The 12,585-nt window shown below is 51.6% G+C and overlaps 1 protein-coding gene across 5 annotated transcripts in view; it reads right to left on the bottom strand.

Moving 5' to 3' along the window:
- The window catches only part of SZT2 (SZT2 subunit of KICSTOR complex), a 187,260-nt gene that overhangs the window by 61,234 nt on the left and 113,441 nt on the right, over nucleotides 1-12,585 (bottom strand). The gene's annotated exons all lie outside the window — the stretch shown is intronic.

Here is a 12,585-nt window from a genome sequence, read left to right on the forward strand (position 1 = left end):
GTGTGTTTGTGATGAGGAGGTTGGGGGAGTTTACAGTTGTACTTGCGGCCACGGGACCAGGTACTGAGGGGGCATGGCTAAATCAGGGGAGGCGTGGGCATGCCCCTCAAAAATATGTAAAAATTGTTTTCTTGACGCCACACATTTGTCCCCCCTTAGCAGCTGACCTGGACCCCCGCCAGGCCACTCAAACAAGCATGGGTAATTAGTACCCGCTCCCCTTTTTAGCATCCCTGCATGTGTCAAGGTGTTGCAGACAGGTTGGGGGTAGACACAGTGTGTTTGGGGTTTAGCACTGCCTATCGGGTGTTGAATTTGGATTTGGGGCTGTCTAACATATATGGCGCAGGTGGGGGGGCGGGGTAGGCATAGTGTGTGTGTGTGTGTTGTGGCTAGTGCTTCCTATTGTGTTGTATCAATTTGAGATGAGAAGCGTATGCCTTTATGTCAATGGCAGAGGGGTTGGCACGGTGTGTGTGGAGGGGGGGGGGAATTAGCGCTGCCTATTGTGTATTTCAGTTTGGCAGTGAGGAGGGCAGGTTTGTGTGGGGTTTTTTTGTCTTTAAAGACTGCAGGTGGCTGAGACAGGGGCACTCATCAGTTGACTTCATTTTTACCACCTTCCAAAAATATATAGTAAAGAGCTAACAAGGTGAATGATCTATAAATCAGGGAAGGCCTGCGAACGTCATCACAGCCACTCCAACACCAGCGCCGGGTTGGCAGCTCCAGTGATTGGACTGGTGACTTCCACCGCGGGCACTAAGCAGGGACAGCGCAAGTCTCTGTCTCCGCTGCTCAAGCCCGCAGCCTGTTGCCTGGCAGGTAAAAGATGGATCCCCAGGGAGCCACATCATCGCGGCTATATCCTTACGGCTCTGTAAGCGGCCTTCCTTCCCACAGTTCTCATGGAGCAAAGGACTTCTAGGCTGCAAGGTCATTCACTCGGGTAAATGGGCTCTAGATACTGACGGATGTCGAGATTATGGTGTCTCATATAACCAACAGTTACCGAAATACTGTTATGGCTCCAGAGTTCTCAGAATTCCCCTATTGGTCGATCAGGTGGTACAGTGGAAAATTCCACTCTGATTTATCATTCATACACTATGGGTCACAGTTGGAAGGGAGAACAGTGATCGTCGTGGTTTAGCTTGGCCACTGCGTCCGTAGCACGCAACGCCGTCCGCCTCTCAGTCGGTACTTCCATGAGTCTTCCTCTACGGTCGGTTCTTGGTCCCCGAGCGACTACTTGCATTAGATTCTGGCCCGCTTCGCTTGGCCAGAGTGGCTCTGGTCACCCGCCCTAAAAGCTAGGAGGATTTTTTCCAGAGGGGTCAGCTGCATGTCGGGTAGCCCACTTCAGTCAGAGTTTCTTTACGGATTAGAGGACCTATTGAGGAGTTTGGTTAGAGGCATCTTCCCCAGATCATTCCAACTATGGATTCTCTCTTTCTGTGAGTTTGGGCCTTTGGCCCTCTTCCTGGGGATACAAGTCTCAGACCTGTCGTTTCTCCTCCAACGACTGCTTTTGCGCCTACCAGATGTTCGAACGTTTTGTTTTTTAGGGCGCCACTGTGTGCAGTCATTACTTGTTCTTACCAGGTGGCTCCATCAAACCTTTCCTTGGTTCTTTGGGCTCTTCAGTAGGCTCCCTTAGGAGTCCTTGATTCCTTGTTTGCGGTCGTTGGTTTACCGGGACAGCTGTCTTACTACTTGCCATTGCTTAATGAGGTGGGTGTCTGTTTGGCCGCCTTGTCTTGTAGCTCCCCCTCTATGATCTTATACTTAGAACGGGCCATTTTGTGGTCTCACTTCGGTTCCTACCCAGAGTTGTGTCTCAATTGCTCTCCTACCTGCGGTTGTGTTGATCAGGCTTTCCGCGTTCCGGACTCCACACCGGAGAACACATCTAGGACTGCAGGCTAATTTTTCCGTAGAAAGACCCGGAGATCAGTTTCTCTGTGGTCTTGTACGATTTTCACAAGCGGGGCTGGCCGGTTTCTGAACAGATTCTCCTAGTGGCCCCGCTTGGCTATCCACCACAGATCCCCTGCCCCTAATGTGGTGATTGCTTATTATGCCAGGACAGTGGGACGTTCTTGGGAGGCTCAACATGGCGTTTCTGCGGTACCACTTTGTACAGTTGCCACGTGGTTATCTGCCCACACTCTGGGCCTAATTCAGAGCCAGACGCTCTGACCAGAGCGCTCGCTCTGAATCAGGGCCCTCATACATGAAAATGGAGCGGCCTTATGGACGCTCGCATAGCTGTGGGTTATGATGACGCATAGCGTCTATGATGATGGTCGAGACCATCGCGACCATTGGGCTTGCAACGGAGATCCTGAGGTAGGGTCTCGCTGCCGCAAGCCCTGGAGTGATTTTGGCTCTATCAGAGCCAAAATCACTCCCACTGACATCATTAGTGATGTCAATGGGGCCGCCTCCGTCTGGCAGCCACGCCCCCGGCACGCCCACCAAAGGGGGCGTGCTGTCAATCAACATCGACAGCACGCCCCCTTTGGTGCGAGACACGGAGCGTTCGGAGAGGCAGTCGCTATCCGGGTCACGCGCATGCGCACGATGGAGCTCCCTCCGTCGTGCGCATGCGCAGTGGGGCAACATCGACCCGCTTGCGAGCGTCCTGCGCTCGCGAGCGGGTCTGAATGACCCTCTCTATTCGTTACTATGCAGTTGTCACCTTCGCGTCTTGCAAAAAAGGGGGTTCTCACTGCAGCCCAGGAAGATCCCCTTCCATCGGGGGACAGTTTTAGAACGTCCCAGAGTGATCCCTGTGCCCCCTAGTGGAGGAAGGAGGAGGATTTATGGTCTTACCTTGTTAAATCCTTTTCTTCACCCACCCTGACGCACCTGTCTTGCGGGGTATATTTCCTCTGATGCCGGTCTTGGCGCACCTTTCCCCGACTTTGTTCTGAGTGTGTGCCGGTCTTCAGTCTCTCTCTTCTTCTGCCTCTTCCTGCCATTGGCTTGCTAACTTAAACTGGCTGGCCTGTGGCTGGGGTACAGTGGAGAGAGAGCCTGGGGGCTTTTGGAAGAATATAAGTAACTATTTGGTGCCCAGACACTCCTCTCCAGGTAAATCCTCCTTTTCCAGGTCTCCTCACAGAATCACAAGTGAAATATAATTATCTCCACCTGTGGATCTTTTAAAATGTGCCAGTCAGTAATGAATACACCTGTGCACCAACTAGGAAAAATGGAAACTATGTACTGTTAGTGTTTCCTGAGGAACGAGTTTGAGAAACGCTGTATTAGCGGAGTTCAGTCGGGCAGTGTGATTAAACACCAGGATTTCTATAAGAAAACAACATAAATGGAAACTGGTGAGAAGGAGACTGAAGGGTAACAAAGAATTATACGGTTTATTGTCATTACTGTCTAGAGTGCAGTAAAGACATTGCCTGAAAACAAGGCTTTTGCTTTCGAGAAATATTACATTTAATAACTGTTCCAATCACGCTTCCTTCTACATCAGTGCTGCTGCCACAAAACCCTTCTTACACGGAATCACAGCAATGAATGTATGCACGGAGGGGGAGACACTTTCTGCGGGACCTATACCGTTTATCTTTCTGTCTGCTCTTCAATTATTTAACATTGACGGTAAATAGGTTTTTTGCTGCGACGTTGTGCATCAGTAATCTGCTGCCTGCTTAGACTGGCTGTTTACCAGATTTCATCTGATACACCGGCCAAACATTGCGATCTTGTTTTATGCTAATTGCTTTTTAATGCTTGGTACAAAAGTTTAAGTGTAACAATTTGGATGAGCACTTTCGGATTTTAAAACCTCAGCAAGAGAGATAATAAAGCAGAATGAAGATTAAAAAAAAAAAAAAAAAAAAGAAGGACTTCGTCTTCCTAAATGGAGAAGCTAGGTAAACTGCTATAGAGAAACTAGATATTTTATTTTGTAGAGTAGCATACGAGAGGCTAAACGCTACAGGACCGCTAAAACCCCCAATTTATCTCTTATGACCAGTGAAGGTAAGATTCATAGTTCGGCATTAACCTGGTGTAGTAGATCGGTTAATAAATATTACTTTCCCCCCAGACTCCACTAGAGATGGCTCAATGTCTCCCACACCTTTAGGGTAGTGTCTTTATAAGATTATAGGCAGGTCAGAATGCTGAGAATGCAGTCAGTTGAGCTACTGTGATATCACTAACCGCGGTATCAGGAATTTGGCAGCCATAGGTTGGGCGCTGGTGGTACTGAGGGGGATGCAGTGTTGGTCTCTTGCAAGATCAAGTAAATCCAAGCAGACGAGAGTCAGTGAAACAGTCTGCGAGATGAAGTATTTATTAAATGTACTCAGGGCCGGCTCTACCATTAGGCAGCTGCCTATGGTGCCAGGAGTTTGCCTACCACAAAAACAAGAGATATGGTAAGAACTTACCTTTGTTATCTCTGTTTCTACGAAGTCCATAGGGTCCACAGGGTGACCTTGGGGTATAGCTGGATCCTGGATCCTCGGGCACCACGGAGTTAAAGCTTTTAGCTGCTCCCAGGATGCACTTGGGTCCAACCTCCCCTATACCCCGCCCCCGAGCCACAGGCACCTCAGTTGGTAAGCAGCCCAGGCCGGAGGAGGAGACGAAACAGAGAGAAGGAAGACTGGAACACACAAGAACCATACTCACAGAAATGGGAGACGGAAAACCGGTGACCAGTCACAGAGCCCATATGAAGCCAGGTGCGTCAGGGCGGGTGCCCTGTGGACCCTATGGACTTCGTAGAAACAGAGATAACAAAGGTAAGTTCTTACCATATCTCTTGTTTTCTACTTCAGGGTCCATAGGGGTCCACAGGGTGACCTTGGGGATGTCCCAAAGCAGTCCAACTAAGGGCGGGGACGCTCCTGTGCTGATAGGAGAACCCGGCGCCCAAAGGATGCATCCTGAGAGGCAAAGGTGTCAAACGCATAGAACCTCAAAAAGGTCTGAATGGAAGACCAGGTGGCCGCCTTACAGAGCTGAACAGCAGAGGCGCCACGGCTAGCAGCCCAAGAAGGGCCCACGGACCGAGTGGAATGAGCCTTAACAGAGGCTGGAACAGGTAAACCCTCCTGCATATAAGCCTCAATAATAACAGAACAAAGCCAACGGGCTAGAGTCTGTTTGTTGGCAGGCCAACCCCTCTTGTGAAAACCAAAGAGGATAAACAAAGAATCCGACTTCCTCACAGAACTAGTCCGGTCCACATAAACCTGGAGTGCCCTTACAACGTCTAAGGAAGTCTCCCCAGCCGAAAGATCAGGTGACTGAAAGGCTGGTACAACAATTTCCTGATTAATGTGGAACCTGGAAACCACCTTAGGCAGGAAATCAGGACGAGTGCGAAGCACCGCTCTGTCCTGATGAAAAATCAGAAAAGGGGGACGACAAGAAAGCGCCCCCAAATCTGAAACCCTCCTGGCAGAAGCAATTGCCAAGAGGAAAACAGTTTTAAAAGTTAGCCACTTGAGCTCCACTGACTCCAAGGGCTCAAAAGGAGGACCCTGTAAGGCCCTAAGAACCACCGCCAAATCCCACGGGGCCACAGGTGGCACAAAGGGAGGCTGGATTCTCAAAACACCCTGGAAAAAGGTGTGTACGTCCGGCATAGCAGCGATCCTGCGCTGGAACCACACCGACAGACCAGACACGTGTACCTTCAGTGAAGAAAGACGTAATCCTAAGTCCAAACCGGACTGAAGGAAAGCCAGAATACGCGAAACTCGGAACACCTGGGGATCATAGTTTCTGGCCTCACACCACTGAAAGTAAGTGTGCCACACTCTGTGATAGATCCTCGCGGAAGCAGGCTTGCGCGCCCTCAGCATGGTGGTAATAATGGAGCTAGAAAAGCCCCGAGACCTCAGGACGGCTGTCTCAAGAGCCACGCCGTCAAAGATAGTCGACCCAGATCTGGGTGAAGACAGGGCCCCTGAGACAACAGGTCCCGCCGTTGAGGTAGGAGGTACGGAGCGTCGATGGACAGGCTCCGCAGATCGGAGTACCACGGCCTTCTGGGCCACGCTGGGGCCACCAGGATCAGTGTGCCTCCGTCCTGTTTGAACTTGCGCAGGACCCGAGGCAGCAGAGATATCGGAGGGAACAAGTAAGCCAGTTGAAACAGCCATTTCACCGACAGCGCGTCTATCAGACTTGCGCCTGCGTCCCTTGTCCTTGACCCGTACACAGGCAGCTTGTGATTGTAACGGGACGCCATCAGGTCCAGCTCTGGCAGCCCCCACTTGTCCACGAGTAGTTGGAATACCTCTGGATGAAGCGACCATTCCCCGGGATGCACATCGTAACGGCTGAGGAAGTCTGCCTCCCAATTGAGGACTCCTGGGATGAAAACTGCCGAGAGAGCTGGAAGATAGCGCTCCGCCCAAGCCAGGACGCGGGACACCTCCGACATCGCAGCTCGACTGCGAGTCCCTCCCTGGTGATTGATGTACGCCACCGTGGTGGCGTTGTCTGACTGCACCTGAACGGCCCTTCCGTGAAGAGCGGTGCCGGATGACTGCAGGGCTCTGTATACTGCCCGCAGTTCCAGGATGTTGATGGGAAGAATCGCTTCCTCCACCGACCAACGACCCTGAAGTGACAAGGAGCCTGTCACCGCCCCCCAACCCCGGAGACTGGCATCTGTCGTGAGCAGAACCCATTCCGGGATCCAAAAGGGGCGCCCCTCCAGGAGATGCGCTGTCTGCAGCCACCAGGCTAGGGACAGACGCACCTCCGAGGACAACACCAGCATCTGAGAGCGGATCCTGTGTGGCAATCCGTTCCATTCTGAAAGAATCAGCCCCTGCAGGGGCCTGGAATGGAACTGGGCAAACTCCACCATGTCGAATGCCGACACCATGGACCCCAAAACTCTCATCGCTGAGTGCACCGACACTCTGCCACTGCTCAGACAACTGTGAATCCGCAGCTGTAAGGAGGAGACCTTCTCCGGAGTCAGAAAAATCCGTTGCTGACGAGAGTCCAGCAGGGCCCCCAAATGAACCATCCGTTGTGATGGGATGAGGGAGGATTTCTTCCAGTTGATCAACCAGCCGTGCGCCTGTAGACAAGCGACCGTCAGGTGGAGATGCTGGATCAGTACCTCCTGGGAGCTTGCCAGCAAGAGGAGGTCGTCTAGATACGGTAGCAACCGTATCCCCTGGCTCCGAAGGTGAGCCGCCATGACCGCCATCACCTTGGTAAATACCCTTGGTGCCGAGGAGAGACCAAAGGGTAGAGCCCTGAATTGGTAGTGGTTGTGGAGAATAGCAAACCGCAGAAACCGTTGGTGCGATGTTGCTATAGGCACATGGAGGTAGGCGTCCTGGATATCCAGGGAGACCATATAATCCCCTGGTTCCATCGCCAGTATGATGGAACGCAAAGTTTCCATCCTGAATTTGGGAACCCTGAGAAACCTGTTCAGGGACTTCAAATTGAGGATGGGGCGATGAGAGCCATTGGGTTTCTGCACCAGAAACAGCGTAGAGTAATACCCCATCCCACGTTGAGACTGTGGTACGGGTATAATGACCCCCGCCGTCAGCAAGGCCTCTATGGCTTCCTGAACCTGCAAGGCCTTGGTTTTGTCCTGAGAAGGACTTGTGCAAAAAAACTGGCAAGGCGGCCTGTGCCGAAAAGACAGGGCGTACCCCTGGGAGACCACTTCTCGCACCCAGGCATCCGTGGTTGTATTGTGCCAGCACTGGGCGAATTGAAGAAGTCGGCCTCCCACTCTGGGGTCCCCCAGAGGGAGGCCCGTCCCATCACGCAGAAGGCTTATCTTCTGGCTTGGAAGAAGGGCGCCTAGCACTCCAGGCTTGCTTCTTTGGCTTTGAGGCGGTCTTGGGTGCGGACTGCCTCGGGAAGGACTGACCCTTTGCCTTGCCCTGAACCCGAAAGGAACGAAACGCTGAGCTCCGGACCTTAGCAGGTGTAGTAGCTGAAGGGAGGAAGGCTGACTTGGATTTTGCCAGGGTATCTACTATTTTGTCCAGGTCCGGACCAAATAGTAATTCCCCATTAAAAGGTAAGGCCTCCAAGCCTTTCTTTGAATCCGCGTCTGCTCTCCAAGACCGCAACCACAAGGATCTACGAGCAGACACTGCTGCCGCCGAAACCCTAGAGGTCAACAGGCTAGCATCCAAAGATGCTTCTCCAATGTAGGAGGCGGCATCTCTCATCTGTCCTAACAACGCCCTCTGGACGTCCGGAGATTCATCCGTAAACGTGTCCTCCAAGGCGTTGGCCCACCCCTCAATGGCCTTGGCCACCCAGGAGATGGCCATGGACGGCCGGGCTACAGCCCCTGAGAGAGAATAAATAGACTTTAGACAAGTCTCCACCTTCCTGTCCGTAGGATCCTTCAGCGAGGATATAGATGGCAATGGCAAAGTAGCACTCCTGATGAGGCGTGTTACATGGGAATCGACTGCAGGCGGAGTTTCCCATTTCTTACAATGCGCTTCCGGGAATGGATAATTGGACGCCAAGCGTTTCTGTGGCAGGAAACGCTTACTGGGCGTCTGCCAGGCCACCGCCATGTGATCAGTCAACTGATCAGACAAGGGGAACGCTGTAGAAGTAACCTTAGCTTTTTTAAAACTAGGATACCTTGACTTGGGAGCGGGTGCCTCATCCTCAATCAGAAGAATAGCCCGCACCACCTTAACCAGAGCCCGCACATTGATGGAAGACTTAGTGTCTACCTCCTGGACTGAGGCATCTGAGGCTGAGTCATCCTGTACCTCACCATCATCCGAGAACCCCTCAGAATCCGAAAGATGCGCAGCCTGTGCCATGACTGAGCGTTTAGACGCCCTGGAGGGCACGTCACTGCGCAACATCGACTGAAAAGCCGAAGATGCTGCCGCCAAATCTTGGACAGTGTGGGAAAGCGCATCCACCCAGGGTGGAGGAGCTGTCACAGGAGCCTGAAATGGCACCACAGCCGGCTGTGCCACAGGGGTGGACTGAATATACATTGGCAACCCCGCATAGGGACCAACAGGCTGAGACCCCGGGGGAGTCTGCAATAATTGTGGGACACCCGGGGAATGGGGGATGGCAGGCTGGGGCAACGCCCTAGTAGGGGCGGCAGTCGGGACCGACAGACGGTCCGCGATGGACACCAGCACCTGGGAAAACATCGCCCATGGTGGCTCCTGCGAAATGGGAGGTTTAGACATACCAGGGACCGCCTGGCACCGTCCGCACAGGCCGTCCTGTGACAAATCCTCCCTATCCACTCCTGCAGAACAGCGCCTGCAGGAGAACAATGCTGGAGCCCCGGAGTGCTCAATCTCCTCCTCAGACATGACTTAGGAAGAAAACGTGCGCACTCACCAGTGTGCTGAACAACAGCCCACAATATGGCACCGTGTAGCACACAACTGTATGTGACGGACCTCACAAATACGTGATCTATATAGGTGAGGTCAGTAGAAACACCCTTCCCCCGCACACCTGTAGGGCTTGTAGGAGAAGGAAAGGGATAGGTACAGGCTGACAGTAAGTAGAAAAAAGACACAGACAGGCAGCACTAGCAAAAGTCACATACCATGCAGGAAGATATACTCACTGCACCTTTCCACTACAATCAACCTGCCCAGATTCAGTGTCTGGGAGGGCTATAGCGCTGTGTACACTGTCCTTCTGCAGGGGAGAGGTACACAGGGGGACCGGTCCGCGTGCTCCCTGAGAGTATCCACACTGCCACAGAGAAAATGGCCGCTGGAGACCTCAGAGGAGGAGTGGCCGTGTATCTGCAGCTCAGCGACGCCAGACTCCGAGCTGAAAGGCGCGCTGAGCTGAGGGGAGGAGCCGCTGACAGGGAAGGCTTCCTCCCCTGGCTAGCATATTTAACCCCCAAGGTTGCGGCATCCCGCTTGCCGCTTAATTACCCTGGTGGTCTAGTGGTCTGGCGGGGTATGCCTCCGATGGAGGGGGGGCCCGCCGCCACCGCTAGCGCCCCCGGTCTGTCCCCTAGAACCGGGGGCATGGGACTGCATTTGAAAGGAACCCGCGTACCGCCGCTAATCAGCGGTGCGCGGCTTACCTGATCTCCCCGGCGTCTTCCGGCAGCAGTCCCGGGGGAAGCCAGAGTCCGGCTAGTACAGACTCTGGCTTCCCCCGCCGCGATCCCCAGTTCAGTGCTGGCGTCGCGGCGCCAGCAGGGAGAAGGAGCGGCAGCGTGGGCGTCTGTACAGACAGCCCAGCGCTGCCGCTCTGGAGAAAAAAACTATAGTCAAAAAAATAAATAAATTTAACTAAGTTAAAAAAGCTTTAGGGGGCTGCTCCTGCAGCCCCCCCGCAGGGTGACCCGACTCCGGCCGGGCACCATCTTAAACTGAGGTGCCTGTGGCTCGGGGGCGGGGTATAGGGGAGGTTGGACCCAAGTGCATCCTGGGAGCAGCTAAAAGCTTTAACTCCGTGGTGCCCGAGGATCCAGGATCCAGCTATACCCCAAGGTCACCCTGTGGACCCCTATGGACCCTGAAGTAGAAATTAAGGACGTGGCTGAGAGGCATCCTTTGTTGTACTGAATGCAGGTGGCGGGCTGTGAAACCTCTAATACGCCTCCTCGCCACTCTGGAAAGTGGGTATTGGTGTGTAGAGTGGGTGTGGGGGCAGTAGGCTGAAGTTTTGCCTAGGGTGCCGATAATTCTTGTACCGGTCACAAATGTACTTAGGTGACAGATGGAAGAGAGTCTTTACTAGGGGGACTGAAGAACTGACAGCAGGTTTGGACTTCTAAAAAGCTCTCTGTCAACGTATAAAGCGTAATCAATGCAATTCCTTCTTTAAATAACCCAAGTTTCCACTCCACTCATAATTTGCATATAGGTATATAGTACATAATTGGAAAAAAGTTACAAAAACTTTGTTTAAAATTCGGTACACACCTGAACGATGCTGCGAGCCAGCAAAGCGATGTAACAACTATATATTGCATCTCATTACACACTACACAACGCAATATATCATAGTGTGTACCCAGCTGAAGTCACAAAATAAGTATCTTCTCTCCACTCCTTGCGCAATATGCCCTGATGGCGTTTGTAATGTAATCTGCAATTGTCATATTAGTCTAATTAAAATATCACCTCTCTCTTTGTTATCTTGATTGGAACAATTCTCATGTTGTCCTTGGAGCCCATCATAAAACCTTGTACAGAAACTTCACTGCGCCCTTTTATAGAGGGACCCTTCTCCGTCTCATGAGACTATTGCCATTGTGCCATTGAAAGTTTATTTAATAAATTGTTAAATAACCTGTTTATTAGTTATCCTCTCTGCTTTTCTACATGGACCAATACTCTACATCTTATGACCAGAATCTATGGCAGTGACCCAATTAGTGCTTCGGAGAGCAGATCCATGCCGAGGGTCTGGATATGAAAACATAACTGAACACACTGAGTGAATAGAACACGCGGGTACTTTGAATGTATGACTGTGCTGTGCTACGTCACCTATGTCTTAGTGATGGGGAGCATTGATAAAGTGATCTTGTATGTTTGTTCGATGCCAGGGGGATTGCCATGTCCATAACACAATACTCTAAGCTCCCTTCAAATTTGCTTTAGTAATGTCTAATTGTGACTAAGGGAGAGATGTACGAAGAGGTGGCAAGTGTCACATGTAAAATAATGCTGGTTATAGCACACCTACATTGAACATTGGCATGTATGAAAGCAGATAATGAAGAGAAAATCACTTTGCTCTACGGGATCTGTAAACATCTGTTTTCGAAAATCATTCAGATGTTGCTAAGAAACGATAAGTGCACTTGTAGGTTGTTGTTTTTTCCAAATTGTTGGCAGGCTTACGTGCCGGCACATGTGTTGTGCAGCCGCGGCGGCCGTAGGGGTCCATCTTGCGATTTTCGTGAGCTCCCACACATGTGCAGTGGTGCCGGCTAGGAAGCAAGACGCAGCTTAATGCTGATGCACTGCGGGAATTGCACGTACAGAGGTGTCCACATACATCTATTCCCTATGCGCTTCAAGGCACGTTACACATAACGCGTGAGAGCAGTGCGTTCTGGTAGCACCGAACGTCTGTTCGTGCGACTTTTTACCTTCAAAATGTGTCTTATTCGCACAGCAATGAGGATAAAACACACAGACAGCTTCTGCTGATTAAAATGATATGCAGCATGCCTGTATTCTGTGTGCTAGTCTGGGTGTATCCGCAGTTGCACACAGAATACAGACATGCTGCATACCATTTTAATCAGCAGAAGCTGTCTGTGTGTTCTAATCGCATTGCTGTGCGAATAAGACGCATTTGAAGGTAAAAAGTTGCATGAACAGACGCACAGCGCTACTGAATCATGCCATGGCATGGCGCAACTAGAAGGGCTGTTTAATGCTCAAGGAAGCTAGATGTAGGAGGACACATCTATATTACCGGAGATGAGAGTCTTTTCTCCCCCTGCTCCAGCGGCCAAGATGTTAATAAAGCTTCATGTTATTACCTTCCTGGTTTGCCTTGATTACAGGCGAAGCAGAAAGAGCTATAGCAGCAAGAAGTGCTGCTATAGTACACCTGCCCCTT

The sequence above is a fragment of the Taudactylus pleione genome, unplaced genomic scaffold (genome assembly GCF_031769625.1).
Source record: "Taudactylus pleione unplaced genomic scaffold, aTauple2 ptg000428l, whole genome shotgun sequence".
In the NCBI taxonomy this organism is placed as follows: domain Eukaryota; kingdom Metazoa; phylum Chordata; class Amphibia; order Anura; family Myobatrachidae; genus Taudactylus; species Taudactylus pleione.